The 11,377-nt window shown below is 47.4% G+C and overlaps 1 pseudogene; it reads right to left on the reverse strand.

The window, feature by feature from the left end:
• Positions 1-447: 447 nt before the first annotated feature.
• Positions 448-2,930, reverse strand: LOC116908203 (annotated as a pseudogene).
• Between the last annotated feature and the right edge of the window lie 8,447 nt (positions 2,931-11,377).

Here is an 11,377-nt window from a genome sequence, read left to right on the forward strand (position 1 = left end):
ACTGTGAAGACATTGCATCGAAGGCTAGCAAGGGCTCAGCCTCAGATGGACAATGAAACAGCAGATATGGTCAGTATCTGCTGAGTTTCAAATTCTAGACACTCATGGCCCCAGGTCTCAGGTTAGAGCAACATAAGCTCTTTGTGTATGTATTCATCCTGGTTTTTTTCTTTTCCATCTCCGACAGATTTATTTTTAAAGGAATGACCTAAGGTAGGGGAAAAAATGGGATACAAAAGTATGGACTAGAAAATAAATCCAAATGTAAGCTGTTCTACTAATTTTATAACCACAAACTTGCACAAAGAACGATTCCTTATACAAAATACAACATATTAAGACGGGGTGTTCCCTTAGCAAGGCTGAAGGCAGTCTCTGGTGTTTGAAATTTAGGATGCAGTCCTTGTTTCTGGGTGGATCACTGGGTGTTTGGCACAGTCCACGCTTTTAACCAGATTTGAATGGAAGAGTGGCCACCTGGCTCAGGTAGAAGTGGATGGAGTGTTTGGTCTCGTGTGTTGCGTAGCTACCGAAGTTCTGGGCCACAGTGCAGTGCCAAGGTGGAGTTTTATTTCTTGTCAAACTTCTCCTTGATATGGGCCACAAAACCCTTTTCTAGGCTGTACTTCTTCTTTTTTTTTTTTTAAAGATTTATTTATTTATTATGTATATGAGTACACTGTAGCTGTCTTCAGACAAACCAGAAGAGGGCATTACAGATGGTTGTGAGCCACCATGTGGTTGCTGGGAATTGAACTCAGGACCTCTGGAAGAGCAGTCAGTGCTCTTAACCACTGAGCCATCTCTCCAGCCCTAGGCTGTACTTCTATGTCTGAGTAGCACGCTCCACCGAGTTCTGTTGCATTTCTTTCGACATTCTTCATTCTCGATCACCACCTTCCGGTCGCACGTGGTCACTGTGGAGCAAGGGCCAGCCCGCTGCTGTGAGCTCCTAGGGAAGCTGCGGGCGCCACTCAAGCAGCAGAGGACAACAGGTTACTATTGAAACTGTGGCACATCTAAGCCTCACGCAGGGTTTTTTAAGCCTTTATTTATTTGGTGTACAGGTCAGAGGTCAACCATAGGACTCAGTTTTCTCCTTCCACCACGTGGATCCCAAGGATCAAACTCAGCTTATCCGTCTTGGTGCCCAAGTGCCTTTAAAGGCTGAGCCATGTCCCTGACCCTCATTTATTCATTTATTCACTTGTGTGTTGGGGGAGCAGGGGTGACAGTGAGGCCAGTGGTCAACCTTAGGTCATACTTTAGTGTTTGGGACAACGTCTCTCACTAAACCTGGAATTCACCAATTCAGCTCGTCTTGGCTGGTCAGGGATCCCCTGTCTCAGAGGCCTGACCAGCAGTGGGATTACACGTGCACCTCACCATACCTGCTTGCTATTGGGCTCTGGCTCGTCTGCTTTGACAAGAAGCACTTTACTGAGCATCTCTAGAGCCTCTGAGCCCCACTAGATAGGGGGCTTAATGGGGACTCACACCCCAGAGCCAAGCTCCTGTAGGTTTTGTTTACACTGTTGCTCACTGTTTTTGAGATAAGGTCTTGGGCAGCCAAGGGTGGCTTTGAATCTCTGGCCCTCCTACCCCTACCTCCCAAGTGTTGGGATTATAGGGATGCACCACCATGCCCGGCTGATGCAAGTTTCTGTTCCTGCCCCACCGCTATTAACTGGAGTCTGGATCAAGTCACCACTACTCTCCCAAGTCTTAATCTTCTCACCTGTAAAATGACAGCTGTCCCTCTGGGGGCGGCTATAAGGCTGGACTGATACCATCAAACAGAAGCCGTGTGAGTAGACCGCCACAGCCCTCGTCTGCTGGGAAGTCCATTTGAGGACACAGAATAGCCCCAGCTCATGCCTTGGGTAACACTGAGTGTAGAGGAGAACAGAAAGCCTCTTTAGACTTGGAGTGACTTCTTTGAAGCAAAAATGTTGAGTGTTATGGGTGGCGGCAGCCTGTAATCCCAGTGCTCATGGGGCAGAGGCAGGTGGATCTGAGTTCAAGGCCCACCTGGTTTATACAGTGAGTTTCTGGATAGCCAGGGCTACACAGAGAAACCCTGTCTCAAAATGCCAATGCCATTGGATGGCGTTTGGGAAAGAATATAGAGGCTTGCGTTCCCTGTCCGGTTTGCTGAACAGAAGAGCTTTCCCTGCAGAATTTATCTGCTCTCAGCCTATGAGAAACAAAGAGGCATTCATTTTTCTGTCATAACAAGACCAACAATATTCCTTAATATTATTCCCCTACTTTTTTATATTTTATGAACATATATAGGCAGGCTTGTATCATGGGAGTGGGGTAGGGATAAAATTCATTATAGAGCATGAGAGATGAATACATGCTTCCTCTAAGTTTGATTTCCTCTGCCTTAAATGTGTACCAGGCAAGTCCTACTTCTACTTGCAGGGCTTTCTGAAGTACCAGTTGTCAGTCCCCTCCCATGGCCTCTGCAGGTGTCATGAGGGTTGTTCACGGCACAGAAGTTTTGTGCTGCCAAGGGAATACACCCTAACATACTGCACCCTAATGCGAGGCTGTGCCCACCAGAGGGAGGGATGCTATTTTTATCCTCACCAATCCGTATAGGTTAGTGGGTGTTCTAACACGAATGTTGGAGGTGTTATTATTTTTGACTGACTAGGACTCCTGATCTCCAGTAGCTCGAACCATGATCCTTGGGGGGAAGGGGTTGTCATTCTTGCTCCCTTCACTCAATCCCACACTTGATTTTTCACATCTGCTCTGCTCCCAGAGTGTGCCTGGAATCCAAGCAGTTTTCCCAAGCAGGTCTTAAGCTACCTTGGCCTCTCCTCTTGGTCCTTCAAGTGGCCTCTTGAAAGCTCACCTCTGCCCTTAGCTAGCAGTGGCGTGCTCACAGCACGGGTCTCACTATCCTTTTCATTCATGCCACTCTCTGCTTAGCTCTGCAAAGACTTCCCAGGTCTTCCAATGGAGGCCCAAGTCTTGTACATTTGGCTAACATCTCAGAAAGGCCCTGTCAGAGGAAGTGGGCCCAGACTAGCAGAGGCCCACAGCAGTACCTGGCCCAGCATCACTCCCAGAAGTCATTCCTGAAAAAGTACACGGTCTTTTGTCCTATCCCTGTGGCTACAAGCATGTCCAAATCAGTCCTTCAGGATGTTACCACCTTCGGGCAGCAATGGTATGGGCTTCGTTACTCTACTGGCTTGGAAGAAATCAATGTCTTCTCCTACCTCCCCTCCGACCTGGCCATTCTTCCTCCCATGTTCTACAGCAGGCCTTTTCATCTCCTCTTCATAGACAACCGTTGCCTGGCTTAGGGCTTTATAGAACAAAAGGAAATCCTGACACAGCCATAACCCCAGTGGCCAAGGCAGAGGCAGCAGCTCCATGAGTTCAAGGCTAGCCTGGTCTGTATAATGAGTTCCAGGCCAGTAGGACTACACAGTGAGACCCTGTCTTGAAAAGGGAAAAAACAAACAAATAAACAAACAAAAAACAGTTGAATTGGACCTCCATAAAAGGCCCCGAAGTATAGGAACAGAAAAGCCTAGAAGAGAGAGGAGGGATAGAGAAGCCAGAAAAGGCCACCCCACCAATTGTTCTGGGATTGCCCTAACCTTCTCACACCCTGGTTCTTTCCCATGCCTCCACAGTCGTCCTTCCTCTGAGTATGCTCCTTTGATGTCAGAGACTAATCCTGCATCAGTGCAGACATCTGCGTGGTTTTGAGAGTCAGTCCCCAGTCACAAGGTGTCAATCTCACAAACCCTGTTTATCTGCAACCTTGGGGCTGGGGTGGGAGGGAAGAGGGAGGCCATGTGCTGTTGCTAAATCAGTAAACATGGGTGCCTGGTCGTGTGAGCTCCTAGTCAGCTGGGATCATGTCACCAGGCTCTGTCTCTGTGGCTGCTCAGCTCCCCTGTGCAACTGACAGAGCAGGAAGATACTCTGTGTGTGCTGAGGGCCACTGGAATGGATCAGTGCCACTCAGTGGGGCAGGAAACACTCTGCCTCAGCTGCCTGGGTTTGGAGGAGATGGAGTTCAGCTGAGACGGGAGGGAGCCAGCATGTAAGCAACTTCCTAGTTGACAGCCTAGCCCGTCACCCACCCAGACGTGGGGAGTCTGGGATTAGACAGCGGCAAGCTGACTGGTGGCTCAGTCTAGCCACAGGGAGTCCTGAGGAGAGTTCACTGGGGTGCATGGTGAGCTGCCAGAACGCGTTGGCCGTCCTGACGAGGAGCTTCATCCAGATGGCCCTCCTTACACAGTGCAGAGCTTCTGTACCTCCTTGGTGACAAGTCCCTGCCTGATTCAAGATTTCTCTGAGAAAAGGACTTCATGTTGGGCAAGGAAGTTCCAGCAGTCCCTGGGCAGTTCTTATGAGCCACTGCCATCCTCCACTCCATAGAGAGAACTAAGGGTAAAGAGGACAGAGGGAGCAGCCTGTGGTATCTGCAGCTGAGCCTCCCACCATGACTGTGATAGCATTGGCTGAAAAGCCTCTCCCCTCCCAGCACCACTCCCACAAAGTGCATCTCCCAAAATGCCATAGTTTTACCTCCTTAAGGACAAAAGTGCCTTATGATTCTGTTATATCAAAGAAAGAGCAAGAGGTCCCTGCATCAGACTATGAGTTCAAATTTTGCAACTACTCATTGTAAGAATAATCACTTTTCCTCCTTAAGCCTCGTTTGCTTAATCTGTAAGGTAGGGGTGGTCATTATTGCCTTTTAGAATTATTAAAGTCAAATAAGCACTGTCAAAAAGTCAGTACTGGGTAAGGCCAGAGGCTGCTTCCTAAGCCCTTTTTTCAACCAGAATCAACAAAGATCTGATTATTCAGTAACCAGAGAGAATACAGGGAAAAGTCAAGGAGGAAGAAGCCTTGATCCCAGAAGCAGGCATCCTGGGGAAACCCATCCCTTAGTAGTAAAGGGGCATTGGAGATAAAGGAGGCCAGACCTGTGGTCCTCTGACCTGCACAACTGGGAGAAGCCTGAAACTGGGAGGGAAAGTAGCTGAGGGGAAGAGCCAAGACCAAGCCTAAGCCCTGGCTCAGAGCCTGCATGCTATCTCAGAGCGGCTCAGCACCTCTGTCTGTGCCGAGTATCTCTGCACACACTGTCTTTGCTGTGTTTATCTCCCCCAACAACATTCTCCATGGATAAGCAGAAGGACATATCATAAATGCCAGGCGTTTCCTCCCTCTCGGTTAGATTTCAGGACAATGTATTTATCGCTGGCTCATCATATGGGCCACCACGCATGCTACGGAAAATAGGAAACCACCTCTATTAACAGGGAACAGTGGATCCCAGCTCTCTCACATCCTGTCTCCCACAGGCTGGGCCAGGCCGGATACCCCACTGCAAGCCCACTTCCTGTTACCTCCATCCCCTCTCTCAGCAAAATTGTTCAGTGCTTTCCTGTCCTGGCTAGACACCGACCTTTGTCCTGTCTGCATCTGCAGGGGAGTGAAAGAGGAAGGTATGTCGGACTGGAGGTTTCTTCCACCCCTGCTGTTCTTGGAAGTTCAGCATTGCCTCCTCTGGGTCCCAGAGTTCTTATCCACATGGTGGGTTTTATGTCAGGCTATTTTTGCTCAAAACCCTAAAGGATCCAAACAGATCTAAATCTGCCATGAGTTAACATTTAAACGGCTAGTAAGTAGTATTTGTTATAAATACTTGACAAAATTCAAATCTCACCTCAGCTGGCTCAGTATAGACTGGGCAGTTTGAGGTGGGCATGGGAAGAGAGGCTCTAACCTAGAACTATACAGTCTTATGTTCGTTCATTCCATGAGCCGTCTTCTCACCTACGAACTCCACGTGCATCCTTTTAGTTGTGACTTTTAACAGACCACGCACTGTTCTAGGGGTATGGGAAACGAAAGGGTGTCAGAGTCATCTCTTGCCTTGGAGAAAACATAGTTTGGAGAGGGTGGGAGGGAAGAGAGGCAAGGCTGCATGAAAGTGTTACTCACTGTAGTGGAGGGAGGGGTGGAGGGGGCCTACACTCATATGTACACATGGTATTCACAGTTGCCCTGAATTTTACCATTAAACTTTACATCTGAAGGTCCTGGGAAGTTTCTGAAGCCTTTCCAAGAAGAATAACCCTACAAGACTGTTGGTAACACCTCCAGACTATTATACAAATAAGGGGTGGGGGCAAAGAATATGGCCTCTCTTACTCAGTTGCTTGCTTTGGATGATGGCATAGGCTGCCTGAAGTTCAGTAAATTATTCTCCATGACCAAATGCAGGAAGGTGCTTCAGAACGTCAAGAGATAAGAGGGTGGGAGAAATTAGGACCTTTTGAAGTCTAGAAAAGGTTTGGAAGACCCACAATGGGAACCCAAGAAAAAAATAAGCAAATGATGGAGAAACAATTGGGGGAAAAAATGGCCTTAGCCATTGAGGTTGTGCAAATTCAAACCACAGTAAGATATACGTTCATGTGTAGGACAGGATAAGGGAAATTCGTACTCTCCTACACTGCCTGTGGGAGACGAGTGTAACTGGTGCAGCCACTTTAGGAAATATTAGTTCCGGGGATAGTTTAATATAGACAGAGCACTGGTCCAACAAACATATCTCTCCCAGGTATACATACAAGAAAAAGAAAATCAGGGGTCCACTCAAAAACCCACCAACCAATGGTCACAGCATTATTTTTTTTTCTTTTTTCTTTTTTTTTTTTCAGGGCTGGGGACCGAACCCAGGACCTTGTGCTTCCTAGGCAAGCGCTCTACCACTGAGCCAAATCCCCAACCCCTGGTCACAGCATCATTTATGGTCATTAAAAAGTAAAATCCTTTAGGAGCTTGCTCTGCACCCCCACTCCCACCCCCAGAACCTGTGTGAAAACATCATGATGTGTTCTTGTAATCCTGGTACTGGAGAAGTTGAAGCAGGCAGATCTCCAGGGTTCTTGGGCCAGCCAGCCTAGCCTACTGGGTGAGGACCAGAGCAGTGAGAGACCCTGCCCTCTGCTCCCTAACCAAATCACCTGAGAAGTGACAGCCAAGGTTGTCCTCTGGCCTCCACGCACATGCGCCCCCTCACCTCCTAACACACACAGGTAAAAACGAGTCTGTGGTGAATAGCAGTTTCTAAGTCGCTCAAGGTATCTGCAGGCCCACTGTAGAAAGTTCCCCCATTATCTCAGTATGTAAATATAGTTTATGTGCGTATTAACATATAACAATACATACATTATGCTGCCCCCATCCAGGGAAGAAGGTGCTCTCGTAAACTTCAGTTTACACACGGGAAAACAAGCGTTCTAGAATGATTACGTAATTCATCTGTGGTCTGATGGCCAGCGAGCAAGGGTAGGGCAGGATGCTCAGCACATACTTAATGAACCCAGCCGAGGCGAGCCGTCTGCCCCGAGGGTCAGGACTGGAGACAGGTGCAGAGGGAGGTCATGAGTTGTTACTGCCTTGGGAGGAGCTCCGGTGGCTGTGTGGCTCAGCGAGGGCGGACTGGTTCTGAGAGTACTACACACGATGGAGGAATCCGCAGTTATGACTCTGGCCTATCAAGACAGGCTTACTTACAGCTTGGCTCATTGACACCTTGGTGCATTCCAAGGTGTGGAGGAAGTGTGGCTGGACCAAGAGTATGGCAGTTGCCTGTGGGCCTTTGACAGCCAAGGCAGGTTTTGTATAATCCCAGGATGTGGGATGTAGACATAGCCATGTCTTGAAATCCTGTGAATTTCAGAGATGAACATGCCAAGCTCATGTCTCTCGGGGGACAGTTCAGGGGAGCCCCATCACCGACCAGCTGAATCTGACAAGAAGCCAACTCCCAAGGAACAAAGTAGTTTGTGTCAGTGTTTTTCCAACTTTCTATTCTAGGTAGAGCCCCTCGGCAACACTAATAGTGTTTAATATACAATTGCATATTAAAGAGTAGGTAGCTTATTTCCAACATCCTCCATTAATCAAGGTGATTTACGATTGCCAACTAAAGCCCCTGGTTAGTGGAGAGAGTCAGCCTCCTTGGCTGGGGTGCTCTGAGTCCTAAGCTGAGAAACCTTGATCTTACCAGCCAAGGCAGCTCCCTTCAGTAGCCGTGTGGTCTCTTCCTGTGAGATTTTCAGAGGAATAGAATGTAAGTTCCGTGAACACATCTCCAGGCCCTGAGGAGTGCCTGGGTCCTGTGCCAGGACTCACTGTTCCCATTCTGTCTTTTACAGTTGGGGGAGGGCTGAGCAATATGGTAGGACACAGTGTCTAGCTAAGTAGCTGTGGCCGGGCCCAGGGCCACTGGAGGACAAGACACTAATATCCAGAATTGGCGAAGGCACTGGGATGGCACCTGCTGCTCTCCAGCTTTCTCAAGAGTCGTGAAGCTTGTGGGGTTTTGTTCTTTTCAGTGAAGGTGATCCATCGGGGGTAGAGCCTACGTTGCTCGTCCACAATAAGAGTATAATGTGAGCCACTTTGGTGGTTTTAAATTTTTTAATAGCTGGTTTCCCACTTTTCTTTTATTCAACCATGGGGATTGAGGATTGAGGCCAGGACCTTCCCACTGAGGTGTATCCACTTCCCTTTTAGCCACATTTTGGAGGAGAGAGAGAGAGAGAGGGAGAGGGGGGAGAGGGAGGACAGGAGGGGTCTTAAAGACATGGTGACACTTGGAGAGGCAGAAGCAGGAAGATTTTTGAGTTTAAAGCCAGCTTGATCAAAACAGTGAATTCCAAGACTGTATAGAGAGATCCTGTCAAAAACAAAAACAAATTTAATTTAGTAATTTTTAAGGTGTATTATTTTGGGGGTCTAGAGAGAAGACCCAGTGGTTAAGAGCAATCACTGTTTTAGCACAGGACCTGGGTTGGATATTAGCAACCACATGGAGATGCACAAGAGTCTGTAACTCCAGTTCTGGGAAAACCTAGCACCTCTTCTCACCCTTATAGCTCTTTCTTATAGCTCTTTTTTTTTAAAGATTTTATTTATTTTTTAATTGAATGTGAGTATACTGTCACTCTCTTCAGACACACCAGAAGAAGGCATCAGATCTCATTACAGATGGTTATGAGCTACCATGTGGTTGCTGGGAATTGAACTCAGGACCTCTGGAAGAGCAGTCAGTGCTCATAACCATTGAACTACCTCTCCAGACCCCCTCATGGTGCGTATATGCACATTGTGCACATATATACATATACTCAAACATATGCACATAAAATGTTTAATAACATTTTTATTTCTAATTATTTGTATATGTGAAGTGGTATGCACATAGTGCAGATGACCGGGGGAGCTAGAGTCGTGAGCTGCCCAACATGGCTGCTGGGAACTGGATTCCACTACTCTTCGAGAGCTGTGTGCGTTCTTGACCACTGAGCCATCTTCCCAGCCAAGTTCTAAGGGTGTCCTCTACCGCTGAGTTATTACCCCAGCAGCCCTTTCAACCACTTTTGGAAAAAAGAAAACAAGTAAAGTTAATATGACTGATCTATTTTATTGAATCCATACACCCAAAGAGTATAATTTCATCATTGATATTCATGTCACCGTTAACGTTACAATGGTAGTGAGACATTTTTACAAGTCTGGCATTAACTTTTTGGAGGTCCACTTTGGAGTTCTTGTGCTCACTGTCTCAGTTTGATTGGTTCTTTCCAAAATGCTCAAGAGCCACGTTGGCCAGTGGCTCCCCTGCCGGTCATCTGCAACTGAGTCCAGGGCCGTGCTTGCCCTGCTGTAGTACATACCATGCTTTGTTTCAACACAAGACAATAGTTTCTTTGAAGATACTGGTAAAATATACCCAGCCCAGCGACCTCTCCCAGATGCCTGAGACTGGACCTTACAGAGTATATAAGAGGAACCTAAACTCATTCGTTAAGATGGGTTCCTCACTATACTCCCATAGGAACCTTCCCTTGACTTTCTCTTATTGAATCTCCTTCCTAGTCTTTACCAAGTGGCTCTATTCAAGTGCCAGCTAAGTGGCTATTTTCTGTCACATGCCAACTGGGATTTAGAGGAAATGTGGGGTATTCTCCAGAGCAGATTCTTCTGACATGAGTTTACATCGATAGGAAGTTGTTCAGGACCCCAGTGTCGCACTGAGTCTTCCTCAGGGTGAGCTTTTAAGCATAAAAATCATATTCTAGGTTAACGTATTTTAGTTAACAAGAACAGTTAGCCAGAAGTGGAACTGCAGAAGACAGAAAAAACAAGGTTAGGACTTTAGAGACTTTGCAGAACTATATAGACTTTGGTGGGGTAGGCCTTTGCTCTGGTTTTGCCTAACCGTCTACACTTCACTTTGATTTTGGCTGTCTACCTGCTGAGTCTTACAGCCTGAATGGTATTTTATCATGGAGTCAGTTGTGTTTAGGTCTGGGGACCAACTTCGGTTTGGGGCTCTGTTACATAATGACAGGAACGAAACCACAACTCATCTCAGTCCAAGGAAGCAGACTAACTCAGGGAGCCAGAGGGAGAGGACTGACCAGGGCCTCAGAAGCCTGATCCATGACTCTGTTCACCATTAACTAATTACCAGAAACTTGGATAGGAGGACAGACTTTCAACACCTTACCTTGATGGCCCTTGGGCAGCCGGCAGGGAGGAGTCCTGGGTGACAGAATGGGCGTTTTGGATGCTTAATAAGCATGACAGGATACTGTCTTACTCAGGATGACACCTGGCTAACTGTAGTACTTATGGGAGCTGGCCTCCGCTGAGACACGGCTGCCAGCAGAAAGTCTCCATGATCCTACACTAGCCTGTTCCCTTTTGGTGCTTATGGTTCCCTCTCCAAACTCTAACTCCCCTCACCCTATCAGTACTCAGGGTGGTTGGACGCCCGCCCCATTGCCATCATAAAACTTATCCCAAAATACCTAGTAGCAAACAATGTCTTGGTATAAAATAAAACATTTACAACCAATTAACAACCCCCAACCCAAGACTGTTGCTGTCTTTTCAAGCCGCTAAAGCCAGAACCCAAGTGTGTTTCGTTCCCCGTTCCTTTAAGGAAGTAGGTCTAGGCTGTTCCTATCTGTCCCTGGCTACTTTCTATATGGATGAAGAGCCCACCCTCACGAAGATTCAGCTTCCTGTCTGTTGCTAAGGAAATTTGCCTATCACTTCCAGATTTGTCCCAATTTGTCAGCAGTATAGTGTCCCGAAAGATTTACATCCATGACCTTTCTCTGTGAACCTGAGAGCTATCAGATCTGCCCTCTTCCTACAGGACAGGCTTGTAGACAGTTGTGGGGGTCTGAGAGAGGGTGTTTGGATTGGGAGTGAGAAGATATCTACAGAAAGCACAACCGACAACCCACCAATAGCTTCCATCCACACTGCCCCTTGGATTCTGGGAAGCCGAATG

The sequence above is a fragment of the Rattus rattus genome, chromosome 8 (genome assembly GCF_011064425.1).
Source record: "Rattus rattus isolate New Zealand chromosome 8, Rrattus_CSIRO_v1, whole genome shotgun sequence".
Classification (NCBI taxonomy): Eukaryota; Metazoa; Chordata; class Mammalia; order Rodentia; family Muridae; genus Rattus; species Rattus rattus.